Source organism: Thunnus maccoyii, chromosome 4 (assembly GCF_910596095.1).
Source record: "Thunnus maccoyii chromosome 4, fThuMac1.1, whole genome shotgun sequence".
NCBI lineage: Eukaryota > Metazoa > Chordata > Actinopteri > Scombriformes > Scombridae > Thunnus > Thunnus maccoyii.
In genome coordinates this window covers 20,778,896-20,804,397 of record NC_056536.1, presented here as the reverse complement: position 1 = coordinate 20,804,397, position 25,502 = coordinate 20,778,896, and the positions used below count along the sequence as shown (strand labels likewise).

General features: G+C 40.9%; 1 long non-coding RNA gene across 1 annotated transcript in view; it reads right to left on the bottom strand.

The window, feature by feature from the left end:
- LOC121895576 overlaps positions 1-25,177 on the bottom strand; it is a 39,664-nt gene extending 14,487 nt beyond the window's left edge. Inside the window, exons 1-2 of the long non-coding RNA XR_006095809.1 lie at positions 24,242-25,177; positions 15,193-15,237 (exon numbers count right to left, since the gene is read on the bottom strand). This is a non-coding gene — a long non-coding RNA (uncharacterized LOC121895576). The remainder of the gene's footprint in view (positions 1-15,192; positions 15,238-24,241) is intronic.
- Positions 25,178-25,502: the final 325 nt, after the last annotated feature.

Genomic DNA, 25,502 nt, shown 5'->3' with positions numbered 1-25,502 from the left:
CCTGAAGCCAGGGGTAAACTCTGACCTCCAGCCCTCCAGTCCCGACCCAAACTCCATCTGAAGCCAAACACAACCTGCCCTGTCAACACATGCGCACACTTTTAGACAATGAAGCAGGAGGAACGCTTCACTCATCCATCAAAGCAGCAGAAAACCAATACCATCAAATAACATCCATATGCAAGTGAGGCCATTATTATTATGCTAATTGGTTCAGTTTGCTCATTGTTCATGGGCTGAAATCAGACAATTTATTTTGTCTTTAACAGCTGAGGTTTCATACATCACATCACAATTTTAACTGAAGTAAATGCATAAAATGTCATTTTGTTTCGCACTTTGGTCTTCAGTACATATGAGCTTTGGCAAATTTAAATTATTAGACAAAGTGTGAAGATAAAATACTTTTATTAGTGTGTCTATTACTTTAAAAGAATCATGAAGTCAAATATTTAATTCAATTCACAATTCAAAATACTTTATTCACTCCTCATTTGCACAAAAACACTCAAGCAATGTATTCACATGCATAAAAAAACTGTAATAATACAAACTATGATAATGTAAAGGAAAAAGTTGAAATACACCAGAGTTAATGGCAGTGGCAAACAATGTGCAACACCACAAAGACACATTATGTCAAAAAATGCATTTGTCAATCTATACGTAAAGTAAACTGAGCACATATTTAAAACCAAACTTCCTCTTTGTGGTTTATATTCAGCGGGGCTGCAGCTATTGATAATTTTCATGGTTACTTGTTTAGTCAATAAAACATAAAAAACAGTAACAAATGACAGCTCTAATATACTAACAATCAAACGTATTCCTAAGTAGTCATGATGGACATGTTTGGTGTCTTATATAACTTTTTAAGGACCCGTTATGTAGGAGATCTCTGTGTTTTGCAGAAATTTTAGAACTGAGGTTAATTATACATTGCAATCTGGGAATGTAAACCAGCAAATAAATTAAAAAGTTAAAGTGCTTTCAATGAACTAGGTATAAAATATGCAGATTTGTACAGAAAACTGGTAAAAGAGTTCAAGCTAATCAAAGCCAATACATGTAGTTAATGTAATTCAGTCCACACAATTAATGTAACACCATTCAAATTGCTGTATCTTTGAAAATAGATATCAGTAATGTTTCAGAGTAGTTAATTTCCTTCCCTTTGATTCAAAAGTAGATGTATTTCATGCATAGAGTGTGTTTTTATGACATGCATATTAACTACATATGGTATCTGGATTTTTTTCCTGTTTCTGAGTCATGTGAAGTAAATGTCTGGCCCCTGCACTGTGTCTGTAACAGATGGTGTGTGTTTGAACGTGTGTGTGTGTGTGTGTGTGTGTGTCCTACAAAGTCTGGCAGAAGCACCTTGTCGCTCTGCAGTGCATCATGCCAACTCCTATCGGCCAACCTCACAGCACCTTCCAATCTACCGTGTTCTTCCTCTCATTATCAGACATGCAGAATTATTTTCTGTCTTTCGGTCATACAGCGGCAATAAAAAGTCAACTGGACTGAAACTTATTTTGGGGATTATCGTCATAATATATGATGTTGCTGTATGGAATATGAGGATTTGGATCATGACAAGAAAAAAGTATATACGCCCAGATAAATAACATTTCTCATATCTTTCTTTCTGTTCTCCCTTACTGTCAGACATGCGTCACTCCAATCCCTGTGCATACATGCTATCAAAATTCGCCATGTCAAATGAATTTTTATGAATTCCACTGTAAGATCTCCTTACAGATGACAGAGATACATCTATGCCCAACATATCTGAAAAATACGGACCTGTTGGTGTCATGGATGCTGCAGCTCAATGTGTAATGACAAGGAAAAAGGATATTGTCTGATTGTGTGTTGCACTTGTTCAGTGATATTTCACAACTGTCCTAATAAGGCTCATAGAAATGACTCCACAAGAGGTTTGACATTTTCAGATCATTTTTCACATAGAACCGTGACAAGAGAGAGCGAGAGAAAACAAGCTTCTGATAGTTAGATAGATAGATAGATAGATAGATAGATAGATAGATAGATAGATAGATAGACAGACAGACAGACAAAGTGAAAAAATCAACAAAGAAATAAAGAAACATAAAATTCCCTGGGGAGCACATTTCACTGGTAATCCAGAACAGATTGGGCTTCAAACTTATCTCAGCAAACTTTCTGGATTCATTGAAAATGTGATTGAAATGACAAAAAAGGGAACGCGGGGCGATGAGAGGGGAGCGTGCAAGAGAGACCCGTTCACGCCTCTGAAAATCTGTCAAAGTAGTTTGGAATTCATGAGTGCTCCTTGGGAAAGCCGTGCACATAGATTTCATTTCATAAAAGCAGAAAATGCAATACCCAGCTGACGAGCCACGGCGCTACAGAATTCTCTTTGGCAACGCTTTGGTACCATCAAGAGCTGACTACAAACAGCACAGCAACATTGATTTGACACGTGTCATGGGTGTTTTGTAAATGCTTTGGATATTTTCCTCCCCCAACATTAGACTATGGCTGCCTCCTGTCACAGTGCTGCTGCTGTGACAACAGCAGTGTGATACTCCAAAGCCATCCTTTCTCACAGGTCAAGTGGAAAACATTTTCAGGGTTTAATGTGGGCGGATGAATTTTCCATTGATTAAAAAAGGCTGGATGAATTAGAAAATGATTATTTTCAGTGTATGAGGCAATAAAAGTACACAGCATGGAAAGGGAGTTGGTGTGAAGACGAGCGGGCACACATCTTAGAGCATATCTTCCCTCCCTCTCCCTCTCTCTGTCTCTCTCTCGTCTGTATTCAGAGTCCGTCTCAGGGTTCTCATGCCGTGCTGCTGCTACTGCTGCTGCTGCCGCTGCTGCTGCTGCTCAGGGAGGCAGAGGTAAGCGTGGGGTGGGAGCAGCGGGGTGGGTGACAGGGCAGCATCCATGCCCAGACAGACACAACCTCTCCTGGGCTGATGCTACCAGCATTCCTTGCTTCTGGAGACACGCACAGATGAGCCCTGTCTGAGACCGCCGCTGCAGCCACAGAGTGTCTATGTCAATGTCATGAAGTGTGTGTGTGTATGTGTGTGCTTGCTCTCCAGTGTGCTCCTGCTAGTGGTAGAAAGTAACTAAGTACATTTACTCACGTGTTGTACATAAAAACATTTCTTGTATGTTTCCATTTTGTGCAACCTCTCGTTTCGTTATTTTCTTACACTTCATTTATTTGAGAGCTAGTTACTCTGTAGATTAAGATTTTACATACAAACATATGATCAGTGAAAGAAATACTATGTACAGTGCCTATAATAAGTATTCACACCCTTTGGAAGTTTTATTGTTTTACTTCATTGAATCAAAGTAAATTTAGTGTAAATTTAGGTTTTATTTAGACTGATCAATAAAAAATACCTTTAATGTTGAGGTGAAAACAGATCTCTATAAAATGATCTAAATTCATTGGAAATTAGAGATACAAATACTTGTTTGCATATGTAAGTATTCACTGCCTTTAATAGAACATGACTAAATCATCACTGGTGCAGCCAAGTGGTTTTAGAAGTCATAAAGTTCGCTAAATGGAAATCACATGTGTTCAGTCAAGGAGTTTAAATTGATTGTAGTATAAAACACTTGTTTGGAACTTACTTGGAAGGTCCGACTTTTGGTGAGTCAGTCGCAAAATCTACATCATTCTTCATTCCCCATGAAACCTGACAGAGCATGAGCAATTTTTTGCAAAGAAGAATGAGGAAAAATTGCAGTGTCCAGATCTGTAAGGCTGATAAAGACTTCTCTGCACACACTCTTCAAGGCTCTAACTGCTGCCATAGGTGCATTTACTAAACACTAAATACTTATTTGGAGGAGCTGAATACTTATGTGAAGATATATTTTATGTGTTTCATATGAAATTATGTAAATCACTTTGTAGAGGCTTGTTTTCACTGTGGTATAAAAGGGTCTTTTTCTGTTAATCGGTGTCAAAAAAGTCTCCTTTGATTCAATGTTGTGAAACCCAACAGTATATAAAGCAGATACACTAAGCTCTATTTCAACGAGCTACAGCATAAAAATGATGTTTACATGTTCATGCATCAATAAAAATAATCCTATAATATAATATACAGGATATAATAACATAACCCCTCTTTGAGAGGGGCCAATCTGCATAATAACTACTTTTGGTATTTAAAGATGTTGTGCTGCTAATACTTCTGCACTCTGACTTTTGCATGCATCACTTTTATTTGTAATGAAGCATATTTATATTGGTGTGAAAACTTTTCACCCCCTGCATGGCTACTGCATGCTCCCGTAGCTTCCATGTCAGCACAGCGGTACAGCTGAAACTCCAAAGAGCACTCAGCGAAGACGTTTGTCCAAAACAGTCTGTTCATAAAGATAATCAACCTCTCCAGTGCATCTCTTTGCACGTGAATGGTGGAGCTGCATAGGTGAGGTGTCAGGGGTGAGTGGCAAAGAGGGGAGGAGAGTGGTCGCTGTGTGGAAAGAAAAGATGGATACAATGCCGCGGGGTCTTGGCATTGCCTCCTTATAACGACATTACAGTGGAAAGAACAAGCGGCAATGAGCGACACCGTCATTAACCTCTGGCTTGGCTATAAATCAACAGCAGTTCACGCAAATTAGACCAATTCCCCTCGATCTGCCTCCGAAGGCCCTCACTAGGACTACGCCATTATAAATCACATACAGAGGGAGGAGGAGGGACACACACACACACATACACACACACACAGATAGAGGGAGAGAGAACGCAGACACTTATTGGTAGTGTTTTACAGTGAGTCATATAAGCTAAAAGAATTAAATTTCTCAGGCTTGCCCTTGGTGACTCATACATATTTTCATCATGGCTGCTTATTACAGATAGCTTTTGATTCTGTCTAGGGGCTCAAAGAAATTGAGGTTACTTGTACCCGTGTTACAGGAGAGGAGATGCTTTCAGTATGAAGATGGTATAGGTTATGCAATTTCAGATTATTATTCTGCACAGTGCAGCCCTTGGGACTGATTTGATATAAATATGAAAGCATACAGCATCACTTTTTTTTCTCAAACAACAAAAGAACGGTTTCAACAGAAACCAAAAATAACATTGGCTACAAATAGAATACTCTAATTTGCCACAAATATGCTCAAATCTCACTTTTTCACCGTGATATCAGTTATTGTTCCAGCCAGATACGATTTGACACCGAACATTATCTTTTTCTCTATGGAAATTTTCAGCTGAATTTGGATTGGGCTGCAGATGAACTGCGTGTTCCTCACAGGGCGGTGTGGGGAGAGGGGTGGACAGCTGCCGTCTCTCTGTGGTCGTCTGTAGGAAAGAGTACATATTGCACGTCATTCGGAAAGGTAACAGATATGGCAGTGTGTCCCAGCCATCTGTCACTGGAGCTTCTCACGTCCACACAGACAAGAGAGAGCAAGGCCGCCGAGACGGCAACAAGGCCCCAGCCTGCTATTGTCTCTCAAGCTTGTGGGTGAATGTAGGGCCCCTTATCATCAGGGCCCACCGCCCGCTGCAGCCCAGCTAACAGGAGCATTGTTCACCACACACACTCACTCAAGGGAACAGACAGACTAAGGAGGGCTTGTGAAATTAAGATTTTGGCATACAGTTAATCTCCAACAGCACTAGTAATCCCATTATTGCCCCAAATCCAAGGTTTTATGTGTTATTAATCAATAAGAAAATTTAAAAAGTTGCACTCAGTTTGACGTCTTGTCCCTGATTCCAAACACTTGTCTTTGCCCTTTTATCTCTTGAATAACCTCTCAGACACACACTCATGTGCACATACACTTCCATCCAGTGCAGACTCCCACAGATAAGGTCCCGGGCTTAGTGGTCAGGGTCGATTTTCCATTATGGAATGTTATAATAAAGATAAACTGTCACAGCAATCAAAGCATCACTATCTTAAAGCAAAGCCAGGACCTCTGTTTTCAACTGCAACCTCCTCCCCATCCCCAAAAATAATCAGCCTCAATCCTCCAAAACACTGAAGAACCACCAACAGTCCCATCTTTTCCTTTATCTCTCCCTCAGAAGAAAGAAAAAAAAAAGGAAAGATGAGGAAGGTCAAGGATCTGTCAGAACTAGATAAAGAAGGATAGATGAAAGAGGAGATCGATGGAGAAATCTTAAAACCCTCGCAGATTTTATATATTTTTTCCTGAAAAGAAAACAGGAAGATAAACTGCTGTCAGACTCTATATTCGCAAGTTTCTAGGTTTCTCATTTCATGAGTTGGAGTTCCGCATTATTGTAAAATGCTTGTCCTTTCAAAGAAATTGTTTCAGTAACATACAGTCAAATATGTATATAATAATATATGTGCTTCTGTGTTTCTTTCTCTGTGTCTGAGTGCAAAACTAGGGAGAAAAAAGCCTCACTTATTCCTTTTTTTTGGGCAGCATCTTGGAGCAACGTGTGAGATGACACCAGCTAATCCCTGTGTAATCTCTGTGTTCCTCTGCTGTGGAAGCTGCCTCGACATGAAGGTCCGATGGCTTTGCAAATCAGCTCTTAATACAGTAATGTAGAGTGGAGTGCAACAGAATGGAGAGTAAGCAGAAATCCGGGCAAAATAATCATTTCCGAGAAACTTGAGGCGTTCAAATTTTCAACATAAACATGCAGCAATCCCATAATGGTTCACAGGGAAGGGTAAGGAGCAAATTTAGGGAACCGGCACCGTGGAGGTCAAGGTCTGACCCCTCAGATCCCAACTCACTACGCATCAGAACGGTTCCTCCATGGTTTGAACTCGGGGGGTTTCCAATCAGACAGATTGGTGTTGGGGCCCCATTTGACACGAGGGGCCCCGTGTTGATTCAAATTCTGGTGGGCCAACTGGCAGCCTCTCAGGAAACCTATTTCAATTACCATAAGAGCCTTGGCTTGTTTCCCTTCATCCTATTCTTTAATGGACTATGCATGTACCATCTCATGCAAATGACTTATCGCAAGGTCCTCTCCTTTTAGTGGTGTTGTTTACTTGGTGTGTGTCTGGAAGTGTGTCTGCGTGTATTTACCTCTACACCAGTGTGTCTCGGTGTGTGTGATTAACTAGAAAAGATATACCAGCCATTATCCCTGACGCATCTCTGACCCTGTGGTGGCAATGTTTTGGGAAAGTCGATGAAAACAAAGAACTCCAATAACACATAATTTTCTGAGGCAGTCTGTGTTGACATTACATGAACGGGAGCGTTCTATAAACCAACCGAAAAATGCAGTGGAAGTTGGAGATCAGACACAAGTCGTATCTGCGTTGTCTTCTGAGGCAAAGGGGGGGGAGAACGACAGCAGCGAGAGAGAAAAAAGGTGGGAAGAGGGTGTGTGTGAGTAATACAAAGTCAGTCAAAAGATGAGAGAGGAAAAAAGTTGACTTCAAATAATAATTTGTGGTGCGCTTGCTTATGTTTGTGTGTATATGTTTGGCAGATAATAATACAGTGAGTCTGGTCATCGCCCCCTGTGATTTTCCACCCTGCCTCCCGTTGTTTCATAACATCTTGTTCCTTGTGATAAAGGCTTTCTTAATCTCTACAAATAGTAATAGTTCAAAAGCAATACTCTTTTATTTTGATGAACTGATTAAGATTTTACTGTTGATAGAACGGCTCACCTCTATGTTTTGAGAGAGAGGAGGCGACAAATGAGAAAACGTTCATCAGCCTTGTGCTAAAAGGGCACAATGACACAAAAGGGCTTTTTCACAGTGGATGTTTTGACTTGTCAGCTTAGGAAAAGCACAGGTGTTACTAATAACATAAATAATGGCTCTGTTATTATATTCAAGTGTCCCAGTGGGCCATGACAGTGTGACCGTGAGGCAGTATTCACAATACCAGGACCCTGAAACTGAAGCAGCTAAGTGGAGTTCAGCCATTATTAATTGTATTATTTACACCTGTGCTTTTCCCACTGTGACATTTTACACAGTGTTCTTTATTGAATGTTATATAATAAAAAAAAAATACAGTATAGAACAACATAAATAAGGCTAATGTTTACCATGTTTACCACTTTAGTTAAAGATCCCTTCCAGACATTTTAAGATATTTATATATATATATATATTTTTTTTTTTTTTAAAAAATACCCTGCTTTGAATAATAATTTGTGTCTGATATGGTTTTTCTACAAAAAAGTTCAGTTAACTAGTTAAGATTTCTTAAAATGACATCTATTCCTTCTCCCACATTAAGAAATACAGAATCTATGAATATGTAAATATTGTCCATTTCAAAAGTTTAACTGCTTGACTCAAGATGTCTCCTACTTCACTGAACAGTCCATTCTCAGTTTTATGTGCACTAAAGGCTTCAAGTTTTCACATCACACTTGTGTAAGTTGCACACTGGACCAAGACTGGCTCCAAACTAGTTGTGATTTCACAAATCATGCTCATAGGTTCACACCTTAAACTGAGATTTTCGGTGAGCACAGAGAAACTTGCCTCCTTTGGTATATTAATTTGAAAACAGATTTTCAGTGTCAAACTCTGCACATATATTATTCTGCACAGTGAAGTGCAAACATCACAGTCAGTTGACAATCAGAAAAACAAATTTTTGAGTGGAGGGGGACTTTAAGTGTATCGGCATGCTAACTTAGAATTTGCTAATTAGCACTAAACAAAAAGTGCAGCTGGGGCTGATGGGAATGTTGTTACTTTTGCAGCTTTTTCGTAAACCAAAGTATTGGACAGATTGAAAATTTGACCTGATGATAGCGCAATGAAAGGTCAGGTCATCACCAAAGTCATTACGATATATTGACTAGAAACCATTGATGACCATGTACCAAATTTTGTGCCAATCCATAAAGTAAATGTGGCGATATTTCACCGGATATGTGAAAACTTTGACATGCTTAAGGCGTTGGAAGAACAGTAAGGGGATCAACAGAGGGATTCATTGTTTGAGACCACAAACGTGTATAAGTTTCATGCCAATCTATCTAATAGTTGTTGAGACATTTCACACAAAGCCAAAAATGTCAACCTTGTGGTGGCACTATAGGAAAAATCAGGGTACCACCAGATTCATCTACTGGGGATCATCTGTGTCTCTACAGAATTTCATGTCTAAACCAAAGTGGTGGACCAGTCCACCAAGAGCAAGGCTAAAAATAAACAATAAGCATACATAGTGACGAATTAAAGGAAAAAACATGAGGCATGAGGGGTCACTGACGAGTATGAAAATTGTGTGAATCATATATTGTAGTCTATAATTAGACTACAATATAGAAGATAATAGAAAATAATTTATGCTGCAGTTTATGGCTCCTCATTTATTAATATGATCTATGTTTGTTAATGTTTCAGTTGCAAACATTAATTAGCGAGCCAGTCTAAAAGATACCTTATTCTCCACGGGGGTGATGAAGACAGTTGAACACATATTCAAATAAACTCGTAATTAATTATGTGTATGTAATGACTAAAAATACACTCTGGGACTGTGCAGAATGCATCCAACACTCCTGTCATGTGCAGAAGCAGAACACTGTGTAGGTATTTAATCTTTCTTCGACGCAGAGGTGAGAGCTGAAGTGGGAGCAAACCTGAAAACAACTTTGGACTTGTATGAGATCCAATTATAAGAGGTGGAAGGGAGCTTCCTGCTGCTCTCCCCAGGATAAGAGTTCATCTGCTGGGGATGAGCTGTGGGATTACCTGGCCCTGGGACCGGTTCCCAGGCCGCAGGAAAAGTCCATTAGCAACTAGGTAATCTTCCCTCGATTAAAATAGGTGGACAAGAACATGCCAGAACAGAGTGCAACCCGTTTGGTGTTTATATGTGTGTGATTATGTGTGTGTGTGTGTGTGTGTGTCCATCCATCGAGTGTCTCTTATTAGTATGCTTGGGCCATGAGGCTACACTGACAGTGGGGCCTCTGAGAGAAGCAGCGCCATGAATTCTTTAGCATGAGCTTGCATGTACCCTTGCTCTCATCACGCCTGAGAGGACAAGTCCAGTCAACGGGGAGACAAGGAGACACACACACACACACACACACAACCTTCATTTGACACACACATCTATGCCTTCCAGCCTACTCTGAGCAAACTGAAGGTTCCTCTGGCCTACATGCAAACACAGTCTGCATTTAACCATCTCATCAGCACACTCAACACATTTCCCTCTGACTCACAGAAGAGGAGCCAAACGTACCCATGTCCACACATGCACAGGCACACACACACACACACACATAAACAGAAACACACGCATGCACAAAAAAAAAAAAAAATCTGAGGGAATTTTCAATCTCTTCTTCTCCCTTTCTCTCTCCCTCCGCCTGTGGAGAACACTGGCAGGAATCAGGGAGAAGAGCAGGGTTGCTAGGCGACAGGTTGTGGTTGCCATGGTGAATTTAAGTGGAACAGCTGGTCCAATCAGCATAAAGTGCGGGCAGGCGGGGGCAGAGCCAGGGAGGCTCATGCCAACACAGACAGACAGGAAGGAGAGGCTGCTGAGGCATGCAGGATGGAGGAGGAGAGGAGAGGAGAGGAGAGGAGAGGAGAGGAGAGGAGAGGAGAGGAGAGGAGAAAAGATAACAGAAGAAGAGAAAGATAAAGTAGGCTAATGAGTGGAAAAGACAGAAAGATAAGAGGACACTAAAAAAGGAGGGATGAGGAAAAAGAGGTAGGAGGTCAGAAAGACAGGAATAGCCTCAATGAGAAAAAACCATGTCTGGTCAGACAAATAGATTGGGACCAAAAAGTAAAAGATAAAGATAAGAGGAAAACAAAAGTAAGTTGGGACTCGTTCAAGGATATATTGACAAATTAATGAAGTCGGGGATCTGTTTGATAAATCTGGTTCAAGACACACATGTTCAAATATTATCTTCACTATCAGAGCAACAACATGAAATGTATGTTATGTTTGTTTTACACAGCAACACCGCTCATAACGCAGCAGCCACGGTAATCAAAACCTGATAGAAAATATTTAAAGGCACAACACAGACCGGAGTGAAGAAAGAAAAAAAAAAAAAAAACAGCACAGGCACCGTCACAGTTAGATGTAGCTAATGATGACGTGGTGATAACGTGGTGATAATGATAATGGGGTGGGAAAACGTGTGGATGTGGGGACCAGGGATTTCACAGGCCCATCATCAGTTGTGTGTAATGGCTGTTTTTTTTTGTTGTTGTTTTTTTTTTTACATTTCTCAAACGTGGCTAAGAGGCTGAGGAGTCTGGTTCAGTGTGGTGTAAAAGTTTTCAGTCATGAGAAATCAGCAGCTCTGAGAGATTAGTTGGGTATGTTGGGGTGACAATGAGAGGATGGAGACATAAAAGATCTTATCCCCTCCTATTTTTGTTTGTTTTTTGATCTGTTAACTTAAAATGTCATTATTTGTGCACATTTATGAGTAATATTGTCATTTTTGTGTCACCTTGTCCCCATTGATGAATGCAGTGAGACATACTGTACTTTGAGCTGCTTCTTTGCATGAAAGGGATGAAATTATAATTATTTTTAGTGAGAAAGATTGAAAACAAGGATGCGCAAAGCTCCACAGAAACTGAAACTGCAACTGAGAGTTAAACTACATATCAGTATGACCTGACAGGTGCTCCCTGGAGTCAGTTATTTCTGATTTTGCTTATCTGGTCAGTGTTCAGGAAATGGTCTGTTTCCAGGTCCACCAGTGGACAGCACTGTCTGCTGTCTGATACTTTATCAGTTATTGGTTTCATACTTTATCAGACGTCTGAGATTGAACCATGCACTGCACAGAAACACACACACACACACACACACACATCCACACAAACAAGATTCGAAATTCAAGAGTTGATTGTATTGACGTCAGCACAGGCACACACTTGCATACACTCAAGTACTTATTGCAGACTGTAAACTACAGCAGACAACTGTCCTTTAATGAAGTCAAGCACACTTTACTTTACCTTTTACAGACTTGGATCAGAATTACACACACATATATACAACATACAATACACAGACATACAGTACATAGCTATGTTCAAGTCTGGTTTGTATTCAGAGGAGAAAGGAGACTTACATTCTCAGGACACATACGCATGTTTTCCTCAAGGAGGACACACTCTCAGAGAGTCTTGCATGAGCAGGCACAGAGGGGAGCGAGATGAACACAGGCTGCCACTGCTGTAACCAATCATGGCAGCCACTTATCCTGCTCATTCCCCTCAACAGAGAACAAAATTATTTTGCCGCCGTAGTCGTAGAATTTGCATGATTTTTACACCGGGAATAAGAATTTGAACACGGAAGGAACAAGATAATTACGACATATCTTTAAGAGTCTCTACATTCAGCTTGGACAGAGCGACTGTACAGAATTAACAGTGTAAACTAATGTTAATGATGAGAATAATATTGTTTTCAGCACATGACAACATGTGAGGTAAACTGTGGCACATTCAGGCGCTGCCGATGAATAGAAAAGGCTTTAGAGCTTGTCCAGCTCGCAAGATGTCCATTCACACAAAGCTCTCACTCTGTCACACCTTCCTCCTGTCACTCACACAAAGCATGCTGGGAGGCATGGTTTCCAGGGCGACCGAGAGGCACCTTTCCTTGACGACGATTCAGAATGCGGAGATGGAGGACATTAGCTTGCACCTCAGGTGTGGCAATATTGGTGCCTATAGCTCGACCACGAGCAGAACAAAGCAACCGTGACCGCTTTGCTGGAGAGGAAAAACATAGAATTTGATATATAGCGGAGGGAAAATAGAACTGAATAAAAATGGGAAGAGGTAAATATATATGGCTGAAACAGCAGATGAAGTGGGAAGTGAAATTACCAACAAGCATTTGTTCCTTGATGAACTTCATAGGTTTTGTTCTTTGCGGCTAGTTAGGATCCTCAAGAGCTCGGTGTGACAGAGGACCTACTGGGAGTTGAAACAGCTCTTTGGGTATCTCCTCTCAGTGATAAATGAACTAAGCTGCTTCACACTTATAGTGTGAATTAAAATTTCACACACACACACTCTCTCAAAAGACCCTCACACACTGTCCTAAATATGCAATAACACACTCCTGAATCCCCCCTCAAGGCTCCAAAATACATCTTCAAAGAAACCGTCAATCTGCTTAACACATTTTACACACTGCACACACACACACACACACACACACACACACACGGCCATAGCTGCACACATGTGTGCACAGACGCACAAAAGAACACACTCAGACCCAAAGCACACAGATCAACGCAAGAAATGGTTAGACTTTGTGATATCGTGTTACTTTCGGTGAAGGCCAAACCCATGAAATTCATAAAGAGGAGACACAAGCAGAGATGGGTGTGTCGTGCGCACGAACAACACACTGTACACGGAGAAGACAACACACATCTCAAGAGAAACACACAGCGAAGGGAGAGTGAGAGGGAGAGGAAAATGGGTGTGTGTGTTTGTGTGTGTGTGTGTGTGTGTGTGTTTGTGCGAGCGAGCGAGTGAGAAGGAGACTGAGTGCATAGAGAATTGAGTGCAGTTAGTAGTGTTTCCCCCTCGGCTGAGGCATTAACAAGCCTATAATGGACCCTCTTAAAAAGCTGACTAGGATCTCCTCCAAAACTAACTGATTTAGAGTGGCCAGGGCCCCCATGGGCAGTGGCCAAGTCCCCCTCTGTCCCTCCCCAGCACAGCCACAGCCAGCCCCGGTGGCAGGCGGCACAGACACATTGTGTTTGTCTACTGAACCACAAGCAATAGCAGTTTATAACACAATAAAACACCATGAGGAGGCATTAATTGGATATAATAGCCAGGGAATGATTTAGATGATTTAACACCTTTTCTCCAAGACGAGTACATAAAAGAGGGAGAAAAGGAAGAGAAGGATGAAAGGGAATTAGAAATGGACTTACACACCGTTTCCGACTCTCATTTCAAATGTTCGCCTGGTTCAAGTTCTCACCCACACACACACACACACACACACACACAAATATAGAGAGCACAAATGCAGATGCAAACACACAGCTGAGCACACACACTCGCACAAATGTGAATATAATGTATGCAAGTCAAATTTAGACGCATCTCAAATAAGTTTATATAGTTATCAAATGAATAATCAGTAAATTTAACAAGTGAGTCAAAGGAAATAAAATCTGTGCTGCCTTAAAATGAAAGCAGTGTAATATTCATGTTTAAGTCATTTAGTAATCCTTGAACTGATGGCAATAATCAGTCACAGATGCAGCTGATGCTGATAGGATATGACAGGCTAGCTGGTAGGAAAAAAAAAAAACACACACCGACGTGACCCCTTTATCGCTCATCAATGTGTCGATAGTGGCGTTTTATTGACAATATACGGGTCAGGAAAATAACAGACTCCAGATTCTTGCAGCAAATTATCCTCAAGACCCGCTCGCTAACCTGTCAAGATATTCAGTCACCTTATCTCTCCTCTCCTCTCGTCCTCACCTCCCTGTCTTTTTGCTCAACACGGAGCTGAAAGGAAGCAGGGCCTCGCATGTATGTACATAATTGGCACTTTACTGTCATATCAAATTCATATCAGTGCAGGGTCTTGGGCTGGGAAGAACAATGAGGGCCAGACAAAAGCGTGGCTCGGTGCTCTGAGAGTCGCCCTGATAATCGCAGCATGGGCCAGTCAATAAAACCAATCATCTCTAATCTTCTTATGGGGGGACTAAACAGTTCCCCCAGATACTCCACAATGCCCACTAGACACAATGCGGCACCACTCTGTACAAATATAAGGAGGAAAACAATGGTTGAACCGTAACCTCAGTGCACGACCTCATCAACCTTATCTCTGGCTGCATTATTGTCATTTCTAGACATACAAAATTCTTTAGGATATGAAATTAAATAACGTTAAGGAAAATAACTTTAATATACTGTAGGTTTTGATGTGATTAAGAAAATTAAATTTCTCTAAATAAAATGTGTCAAGCAAATCAAAGAAGCTGTGTGTTTACATAATAAATCTTGTTTAAATAGATAGGATATATTTTTTATTGTATAGAAGACAAAAGCCCTGATATTACCATATTTTCAGTATAAAGCAGGGGTGTTTTACTGGATTTTTTTGTGGGCTGCTTCCTCATATTGTGTGCCCTGGGTTACAGTAATGAAGAGTGATGTAAAGAAACACCTTCATCTCCTGGACTCCACTCTGCTGTTCCTCTGGAAGCAGCTCCTGCGACATACAACAGAGATGATTAAAGGTCAGCACCCTCATCTTTTAACATTTAGCTTCCACCATCTCACTCAGGGGCAGCATCTTATTTTCACTCAGTCTATCATTTCTCTTATTTTGACCATAAAACCTAAACACACGCCCCTCCCCTCCCCAAAAAAATCACATTAAATGATTTTTTTTTTTAAATTTCATTTTTCAAAACAATTTTTCTTGTTATGATCTCCATCAGCCTGTTAGTGGAGTTGCCCCAGACTTGAATACAGCTGTATGCAAAACCTCCCTGATGCTCCAACGCCCAAACCTCTCGACTGGGGCCTACCCAATCTGCAAAAAGAGAAAAAAAAAAAAGTGTGGGGGATGGGAGAGGTCACAGGGGTGAGCTATATGGATAGTGTAGCTTAATCTTTCAGTATCTATTTTTAAAAAGAGAGAGGAATATAATTTAATATATCTGGCAAAGTACAAAATATAAGCCAGGCAGAGAAAAAAGACACACACCAACATTTACAAAATGAAACAAGTGAAAAAAAATAATATTTTATGAACAATATGAATCAGGCAAAAATATAAATAGAATTGTAAAACTTCCTTTAGTTATTTGTAGTTTTTCATGTTTAAATTTCCAATATATATGCGTGACAAGATCACCATTTCTCTCTCTCTCTCTCTCTCTCTCTCTCTCTCACTGTCCTTTTATCTGTCTGTCTTCCTCCTCAGTCTCCCTCTCTCTCTGATGATGTTTGGCTGAGGTGCGGGTTAATTGCGGGGTTAACTGACAGCGTAGAGGAGCTGTGTGTGCTGTGAATATGAGACCAAAGCAAGGTTTAGTCACAGTGTGGATGAGAGAAAGCTGTGCAGAAGTTTACTGAATTGTTGCAGGTTTGCGTGTGTGTGTGTGTGTGTGTGTGTGTGTGTGTGTGTGTGTGACAGACAGACAGAAAGAGAAAAAGAAGGACTTGTGTGTGTCTTTGTGTGACTCCACATGCACTTATAAAACAGCATCAGCTGGGCATGAATGAGCATCAGTAAGAGCAGCGCTTTGAAGGGAGGTTAAACGTGCGCCTTTGTTTTCACGTGAACGGCTGACACGCAGGATTTGTGTAAAACTCACCTCAGCGGCGGTGTCACCTCTGCTCTCTGTCTCAGTGGAATAAAAAAAAAAATCTGTCTTTGCTGCAGAGGTATTAGACTCGTTGGAATTTGACTTGTTTTACAACAGCTAGTAATGAATATCTATGGAGGCAGTTAGTGTTCGTGGTTATTCAGTGTGTCCTTTCAGGAGTCTATTTCCTCTCCAACCTCCTGACTGCTCAGACAGGAGTACATGACTGAGGTGCAGCTTCAGTAATGTACAATCTAATGATAACATGTGTGAATGAAACTCCTCTCCAGCCTTATGAGCGCATAGACGCTCAAATACACAATCAGCTGAATTTTGCACCACTTACACATATATAGTGAATCTATGCTGTTCCTGCGTGGACACTTCACAAGCATGAACATTGGCTGTTATCAGCAACATCACTCCAATCTAAATCTCCACAGTTCAAGATAGATCTGAGATTCAACAGCCGTTCAAACGTACAATAACCGTGCAGAGGCAGACAGGATAATGACCCCCTTTTTTCTGCCCACTGTGTCACAAACAGATCAATGCAAACAGCTCATGACATTTATCAGATAGAGTCAAGGACCTCCACATTAGTACTGATGCTCACCTCGCTGGTCAAGTGGCTCAGTATTATTGATATGGAGTCCACAAAGCAAAGGACAAATGCAATTCGTTCGTCTATTAAACATCCAAAATGAGGAATCGGTAAAGGAAGGGATCCTTTGGTGGCGTGTGCGTGTGCGTGCGTGTGTGCGTGTGTGTGTGTGTGCTCTGAGACACACAGGTGACATTTCATCTCTCAACAAATGTGCGGTGTAATTTTTCTCATAGTGAAATGATGAACGGTGATATAGTGGGGATTTTGTCTCTTTCTGTTGTGCGGCCAAAATTCAGCTGACAGGCTCGTCCTCAACGCACCGGAATGACTTTTAGTGCAACTTTGAACGGAGAACATGCAAATCTTTCTTTTCTTTTTTGCATTTTATTGTTTTGTTTTTTTGTATGTGTGTATTTATGTTTATATATGTATCAAATAATTTGTGTTTTGTATTTGTTCTAAATAAACAAGATAAGAAAGTGAAATGAAATAAAACAGCAATCAGTGGAATATGTAAATGTACAAAAACTGTTAAAATACATTTTAAATCATATATTGTTGAACACGTCTATAGCAGTGACCTTATTATGGCTTAACTTTATGAGCTAGCATCATATTTCAAACCAGGTGATAACCGTGGGAACATAGAAACAATTATATCAACAAGAGAAGGTAGATATGCATATTAATTTAAATTAAAATTCATTTTTTTTGGATAACAAATATGATTCTGGTAGAATTTTAAAAATATATAATTTTAGGTAATGTTTCTGCATCAATATAAGCTTACCTGTGACTATGTGGAGCAAATTAGCTTTACTGAGGCTCTAAAAAAAACTCTGAGCAGGTGCAACACAGTGTATCCAAAGTACAGTAAACTTTGCTTCCAACTTCTCTGTCTGTCTACAGTGTGTGTGTGTGTGTGTGTGTGTGTGTGTGTGTGTGTGTGTGTGTGTGTGTGTGTGTGTGTGTGTGCGTGCACATGTGTGTGTACAGGACTCGGTAATAGCCCGGTTGCAAGCTTTTAATATAGGCTAGTGTTTGTTATATCTTGCCATATATTACCATTTCTCCTTGGAGGGGCCCCTTGCATTCAAATCAGCGGCCGGCTGCCTGATCGTAGAGGACAGCTTACTAGGCCCCTTGAATTGTTCACAAGGAACAATGGATTCCTTTGTCAACGTGTTTCTCTTTCTCTCCGTGGACAATACTAGAGGGTCCTTCTGGCTCTCTGCACTTAAGAAATGTTTGCAAAATTACACCTCTTTATGTGCCTCTCAAAACAAGTAGCAGTGCCAGTATAAAAGTGTGGGAGGTTTAGGGAAAATGCACCGGAGATTTGTTTCTTTTTTTTCTTCTTCTTCTTCTTCAGTGTTTTAAAGTGGGAAATGTCCCGCATTTAGTATTTAATGAATGGCTTAGCAATATGTTTTTTGTTTTCTTAGAGCCCTTCACTAGCGACTGTTAATCTGTGAGTAATGACAAATAATATATTAATTAAATAAAACATAAGTACAAAGGTAAAATAAATAGTTTACCCAAAAAAGAGAAAGAAATTTTCAGCTAATAAAACTAACAAAACTTGTGTGAAAATTAATGCAAGATATGCCAAACTAACATATAGCATATAAGTAACCTACATATATATATACTTACAATAAGTTATATTAGTGCTTTAAATCCCTGTCACGTTTCTGATCACCTGATGAAGGACAGTTAGCACCAAGGTGTCTGTGTTAGAGGAGAGTCCTGTTATAAACTATAAGCTGTGTATCTGCATAACGAGCTTATGGTGCGGAGCTGCCCACCGGGCCGCAGCGCTGACCTCTCCCTCCTCCTGATGAATAGACCCATAAGCAGATGCCCAGCTGTGCCTATTCGGGCCTTCAACAGCATTTCGGAAATCGGTATGATTTCCCTGGGAAAGTTGGCTCTCCACACCGGGACAATTTCTCCTACAATGTCCCCTATTTCAATCTGGTATCAATGTTATTGCATTATTATTATTATTATTATTATTAATATTATTATTATTATCATTATCATTATTAATATTGTTATTGTTATTATTATTATTTAGGCGAATGTGATCAATATTTCTAATAGACTCAGAAATCATTTCTATGCGTAAAGACATAACAGAAGCTAAGTGGATGTTTGTTTGCTTGCATGTTGTTTACAGGTGAATAGAGCAGCATCAAGCTTTTACGAATTGCCTTTTTTTTTTAAAGAAAAAAACATTTTTATAACAATTATTTTTTAGTTATTTAGGCTATAACATATTGTTTCAACGTTTTATGTGAAATCTCAGTTTAATAAGGGCATATTCCGCAATGTTTACAAACGCATGGCTTCAGATTAAATTATATTTTGCATCTATGGTGTGATTTTGCGCGGAGAGAATAAACTAAACTTTCCCTGGCGTGTGCGTAATTCTGCAGGTTCCTGCGTGAGCCTGGTCGTGCACCTCTATATGTGTCACTCTCTCACCATATTTTACTCAGCTGTTTGCGCCAACTTTGCAATTCATAGAGAGAGACTTTTCCCTGCATGTTTCATCACACCTTTATTTTAATGGTCAACCGAGCTTCACCTGCTGCAGAGAGAGTCCGATGACAGGCAGTGAGAAATTAAAAAAAACATATTTGTTTTTAAAAACGCTTTTGGTGCCAACTCCGCGTTAAACTCCACCACGGCACGTTCCTTAATGTAATTCAAACGCACAGGAATATTTTCCCAGCGTACCTCAAAAGTCCAGGGGCCGCAGCTCGCACAACTGGGGCCGACTCTCCTCTCTCTTTTGTTGGGGCTATTGTGGGGGGCTGCGTGTTGGGATTGGGGGTGTAATGAGGGGGCTGCGACCCCCCGATGGGGGTGCATTTGCTGTCCAAAGACCGTTAGACAGTGGCTGAATGAATGGGGCCTGAATGTCATTGTAATGCACAGGGACAACTCCCCCTTCATTCAGCTTAAGATGTGGAGGCCGCTCAGCTCGGCAGAGGGAGAGATGAGGGGAGAAAAGCAAGTGCAATTCAATTCACAATCTCGCCCTCTCCTTGCTCCAGTGTGCACGAGGAGAGAGGAAAAACGGAGGCTATTTCCACTAAAAGTTAGGCGTTACTCGCATGCGTATTCTGCACAGATGAAGGCCTGCGGTTGCACAAAATGGAGAGGAAGACGTGATGGAGCCACAGTATGGTGCATAGCTGGAGGATACCCGCAACGACGAGAGTAAGAAACTGAACAAAGGATTTTGAGTGCAAGCCGGCGTGGATTTATCAGTATATAGGCTGCTGGACGGAGGACGCTTCTCCTGTAGCAGGTGGCCGCTACTGTCGGCTGGGTTATCACGTTTTTCTATTTTTTTTCCTTTTTTTTTTTTGGCAATGGGGAACCAATAGACCTAAAGGCCTTACAAATGACTTGCATTAGTGAATTGACTTGCATTAATGCAAATGCAGGAAGCTCGTTTTGAGATGTAGATTGCGACGGAGGCTGATGTGAAACAATAGGCGCGCCTGTTTTAAAATAGTTAATAATTGCATTTGTTTGAAAAAGAGCACATTTGCGATTCTATAGGCTCAGTTATGGAGAGTGAAGGGCAGCGGTTTCATCCTGGACACCGCTGACGGTTCCTCCTCTCCATCTCTTTGTTCAGCCAACAGTGGGAGGTAGACACAAGCCACGATAGGAGGGAGAAACATTTGAAAATCCAATGACATTTTCTTCCGGGACAGAAATCAATATATTCCTGTAGGATTTTATATTTGTAACGGCGCTGAAATGCATAATGTGAATACAGGTAGACGTATGGCAGTGCTAACAAGAGTTATTCGTTCAAGAAAAAGATTACTTCAAAAATATATATGTGGAATTATACAAATCGATGATGGGCTGCAGACTACAGGCCCACTGTGGGGTCAACCTGCAAAAAACAAATGCAAAAAATATTTTTTTAAAAAACAGAGGCCAATCATTTTAATTGACACATTAGTTAAATGAATAATCTTTAAAAACTTTTTTTTTGAAATAGGACGCTACACGCAAAATATCTGTTTCATGTAATTTCCCACAGGCCTGCATTCAGGAGAGCAGACAAATATTTACGTTTAATATGTCTGGCAGACAACAACTGTAGTCAACACTAATAAAATAATTGTTTTACTCCAAAGTCAGAAAGCAGAAAAGATCCACATTTATCACATAATCAATTAGGCTAAAGTGAATTTCCTCCAACAGTGCTAACAGTGATGAGAGAAAAATGCAATAGGTAATGTACATACACGTGTAGCATATAGTGTAATAAAAACAAATACGCACAACATGAGAGTATTTTCTATCTTCTCCTTTTACGCAAAATATTAAGTGATGCACTCTGCAGCAGGCAGCATATGGTTTAAGTCCTTACCATCTGGGATCACAGGCCAAAGGCTTTAGAAAAATAACCGTGAACACTCTGTTGCAGATTTGTCAAAGATACAATTCTATAGATGCTGCATGAAACATTTAAAGCCAAAGGAGAGAACTGTAAGCTGATGTGGGCCTAGTCTGCACCAGAAATGTAGTAGATGGTTAATACATCTATTGGCTGATCAATACACCAGTGTTTCATTTGCAGAGTAGAATCTATTCACCTTCATCTTGGCATAATTTAAGTGTATAGGCCAATGGTGGGGTGGAGGGGTGGGTTGACACGAGTGAAACTTTATTTGGTGCTTTTTGGAGACGAGGTTTGCCTCACGAGGATGAAAAAGTGGAGGTCATGATTGAGCCTGCAACATTGGTTTGTAGCAGCAATTATGCACTGGACATGCACCTGTCTGTGTAAAACCCCTCAGGGTGTCAGCATTCAGGTGTGTGGAAGAGGTGGAAGTGTCATGTTATTTTGGTTTCCTCTGCACCCAGGCTACACTGTGTTTGTTAGTGAATGCCAACCATCGGCTACAACTATTAGATTTGTGAGCGTAAACAGTATGTCTGCCCCGATGCATGCATGCATGACGCGCTGCAGAAAGTCAGGCCGGTGGTTTCAAGGACATTTGGGGCTGATGAGGATTTGGTTTTAATGGGGGGAGGTGAGGAAGGGGGGTGGGGGTGGGGAGGGAGGGGAGGGGGGGCTTGGGCCCCGGGCCATGACGTCATTGTGCGCCCATGTAATCCTCTTGCGCTGAAGCCCAATCAGCAGAGACTCGCAATTGTCTAGGATGGGAAGAGAGGGGCGCTCTAATCCGGGAGACAGTGGATCACACAGCCCGAAAGAGAGAGAGGAGAGTGAGAGAGGGGGGCATGCATCCAGGGCTGGATTGTGCCTGAAATGGGTCAGATTAAAAAGACGCGATCCAAAAGGAACCGACTGACTCTTGGTGGAGAGAGGACCTTCCTGAAGACGAAGAAGCACATTTTTTTCCACTTCAAAGACGACAGAATCAGCCTCTCGAAACCAGCTTGTAGGGATCTGCTAGAGTGCTCTGTGGCGCATAGAAGAGCGACTTGCCTTTTTCCCCCAGATATACAGTAGCCTTGATGTAAAACTAGCCTTCTGTAGATTGTCAGCTGCATGAGAGGAGAGAAGAGGCATCGCGCGTTTTGTCCGAGGGCGTTGATCATGGACAAGTCGGGGAACATTCAAGCCAAGTTAAATGGAACATACAGTACTCTTCGCAGTGGGATGTATGACTTCAAACAAATAGCCTTGTGGTGTGCTGACACCGTTGCTTTCTTCTGTCTTTCACTCTTGTCTTTGTGTTTTGGGGTCAGGCTAATGTTGTAAATTGAGTGGTTTTAAGGAAGGACAAAGCGAGAGCCTATATCGCCTCAGCTGTCATTCTGTGCGAGGTAACCTGCCAAGAGATGCGTAAAGACGCACAACCACAGAATCTGAGGCTAGAGATGTTAGTAAATGCTATGCGGCTTTTCAGGTGCAAGCTTTGCTTCACATCCTTTGATTATGTGTCGTATGCTGATGGGGTTTACCGCCGAGCAGTGGCGCAGTGATATCAATATTTCTTTGCGTTGAATCCAAAAGAGGCGCAGGGGAAGAATGTGGCCGCGCGCATTATTGCTGGTGTAGGCTATAAATCGGCTTTAGATTTGACTGTCTACATGCGTGTGCGCGCGCGCGTGACTGTGTTGCAAAATCGGCTTTAGATTTGTGTGTGTGTGTGTGTGTGTGTGTGTGTGTGTGTGTGTGTGTGTGTGTGTGTGTGTGTGTGTGCATGCGCCCCGAGCGCGCGCACGGAAGCGGGAGCTGTACTTAAATCGCAGTCATACAGTCTTGCATCCTCCTTGGCGGCAGATGCTGGAGGTTTGGGCGCGGGGAAGTCAGGCAGGGTCAGAGACTGCTGGCTTGGTTTCATTCTGCACCCGTCAGCAGGGTGAGAAGGCGACTTCTTGAAGGGTTGTCACTCTGCGTGTTCACAGCGGACCTTGATTTAATGTCCATACAATTAAGGCACGCGGTGAATGCCAAGAGAGGAATCTACACAGCATCACGCTTCAGATTTGATCACTTCATTGTTTCATCAGCTGCCGCAGGTTTTAGTTCACTACTTTGACCCACGTTACAGAAACAGGCCCTGGCTGGAAACCAGAGCAGCAGGATAAAGCTGACTGCTGTACTGTCACTCAGCTGCGCGTGAGTGTGCGTGCGCACGCGCAAGCATGCGTATGCGTGTCTATGTGTGTGAGTGTGCTGCTTTGACTAGGTGGGTGCAATGCGTACTTTAATAGGCGATTATAGCATGAAATTAGGTTACCGCCACTTAACTGATAAACCGCGTCTTTAAACAGGTTTTTTGTTGTTGTTGTCGTTTTAAATGTCTGTTTAGTCTCAGTTATGCAAAATAAAAAATGTGCAAAGACTCGCGCAGAATACGACACAGGTTTACGAAAACAATTGGACTTGAGCCGAGTGGGGTCAGTTGGCCTGTCGCTTGAGTTTTACAGAAATATCTTCAGTTATCATTTAAATTTAAGATGCTCTTTACCACATCTTATATCTATTTTTAATTTAGAACCTTGCGAAGGGTTTGATTCATTATCAAATGCGCCAGTTTTCTCTTCGGAGTCAAAATCAGTTTATTTCCAGACGTAAGCTCAGTGCTTAAAACGAGGAGAGTTGACCTAAATATAGAAATAGCCTGATAAAATTGTATATTTTAAATGTACACATGACCTAAAGCATGGGTTAATGCTTCTGATGCACCGGCCGCAAAGTCTGCCTGCAAACTGAACATCCTAACGATGTGTCTGATTATGGAAACATTATTTGTGCATTAATGTTAATTCCTCACCTTTAGAAGCCTTTGCGAAACTCTCTACAGTCTTTAAAATGTTAAAGCTAAGACTCTGTGGGCTATGGTCTCAGCTGTGGTTTCAGTTGTTAATACATTATTTCATAAGCAAAAGTAGGCCAACAGCTCCAGTCCACCACACCAAACCTCGGGCCTACAGCAGAGGCTGAGGAGCCTTGCAGGGACACAAACTGACGACGGCTGCAGCGTTTAGGCGGATGGAGTCAACATATAGAAATATAAGTGATTCAATGCCACCTACAGGCGTGCGTCTGACAACGCAGCGTTGAAGCTGTAACCAATTAAAGGCCATAGGATTTCATACAAGGCTAGACTAAATAAGGTAAACACAATTCAAAATAGTTACTACACAAACTGCAGTAGTTATAAACAGGCCAGTTTAAGAAGTAGAATATTTTACCTGATGACTATATAAACTATTAGGTTTTATTATCCATTTTATTTTAAATTCAGCTCAGAGAAATATGGCTGTCATGACAAGCCAAAGGCCTTTTATACATTTGTTTTGAACAATAATTACATTAAGTACTAACCAATGAACGAATGAACCAAATGGATTAATCAAATTAACCAAAAATAGAAGAAAGCATGTAGTTGTATTGATAAAAAGGTTGAGCAGACTTTCCTTTTAACATTCTCCATCTACATCACAGGATGTCATTACTGGTAACTTTCACATAACTTGAACTTTCAGGTTCTTGAAAACCTACATTCCCATATTTGGATAATATGGTTCTTGATTTCAAACAATTATATACATACATACCGTATATATCTCTTCAATTTGAACATTTAGAAATTTGAAACAAATATCTCAGTAATACACTGTATTTATGCTGCATAAATCTACATTGAGCTCCAAATAGATACTATGAGCCTACAGAACAGTGTGTGATGATTTTTGCTTATTTTATGTCTCAGTTGGATATATGCTTTGTAATGATGTGACAACAAATAAAGCCTGAGCTGCACTGAGTTTTCTGCTTGTTCTTGTGATTATTTATATTGTGAGCGATCGTACACGGCAGTCATACCAAGTTCTGCATCATGCAAGATGTATTTCCAGAATGAAATCTGATCTGATTTCTTCTTTTACAAAGAGGAAGAACTGAAAACTTGAAAATGACGTATTCAGAATCTTGTGAGGCAGATTTGTACCAGAGAACAAGACACACTCTTTTGGAAGTGTATAAATCCTTATGCGGCATAAAATTATATTCCATACAATATAAATAGTGCA